Raw genomic sequence first — 1,137 nt, forward strand, 5'->3', positions numbered from 1 at the left:
TGAATTGACCTGCAGCTGTGACACTTTACTCTGTACTGTTACTGTTTTTACCTGTACTACATTAATGCACTGTGTACTAACTCAAAGTAACTGCACTGTGTAATGAATTGACCTGTACGATCGGTATGCAAGACAAGTTTTTCACTGTACCTCGGTACAAGTCGGTATGCAAGACAAGTTTTTCACTGTACCTCGGTACAAGTGACAATAATAAACCAATACCAACACCAATAACTGGGGTGGGAGGGGTCCTTTCATTCTGTTGGCCTGAGCATTAACTGTTTCTCTCTCCACAGGTGCTATCTGACCAGCTGAGTGTTTCCAGAATTCAGAATTCCAGCATCAGCAGTTTCTTTTAACTTTTGCTCATTTACACCTACTCTGTTTCCTAATGGCCCAGCCAACGCTGATGTTAATATGTAATACCCCCTATCCCCTGAGGCTTTAACTTCCACAGTAACCTTTGATGGGCACCTTATCAAATGCCTCTGGGAATCTTAAGTGCAGTACATCCACTGCGCCCTCTCTATCTACAGCAGATGTTATGGAGTCATAGAGCAATACAGCATGGATACAAGCCCTTCGGCCCAATTAGTCCATGCTGACCATGGTGTCCAACCAGCTAGTCCCAATTTCCTGCGTTTGGCCCACATCCCTCCATGCCCCGCCCCTCCATGTACCTATCAGATTGTTAAGATAAGATGACATAAGATTTCTTTATTAGTCACATGTACATCGAAACACACAGTGAAATGCATCTTTTGCGTAGAGTGTTCTGGGTGCAGCCCGCAAGTGTCGCCACGCTTCCGGCGCCAACATAGCACGCCCACAACTTCCTAACCCGTACGTCTTTAGAATGTGGGAGGAAACCGGAGCACCTGGAGGAAACCCACACAGACACGGGGAGAACGTACAAACCCCTTACAGACAGCGGCCGGAATTGAACCCGGGTCACTGGCGCTGTAACAGCGTTACACTAACCGCTACACTACCGTGCCTGCCCCTTCTAAAATGATACTATTGTACCTGGCTCAACCACTTCCTCTGGCAGCTTGTTCCATATACTCACCACCCTGTGCTTGAAAAAGTTGCCCCTCAGGTCCCTTTTAAATCTTTCCCTTCTCACCCTCAATCTAT

The sequence above is a fragment of the Pristis pectinata genome, chromosome 6 (genome assembly GCF_009764475.1).
Source record: "Pristis pectinata isolate sPriPec2 chromosome 6, sPriPec2.1.pri, whole genome shotgun sequence".
In the NCBI taxonomy this organism is placed as follows: domain Eukaryota; kingdom Metazoa; phylum Chordata; class Chondrichthyes; order Rhinopristiformes; family Pristidae; genus Pristis; species Pristis pectinata.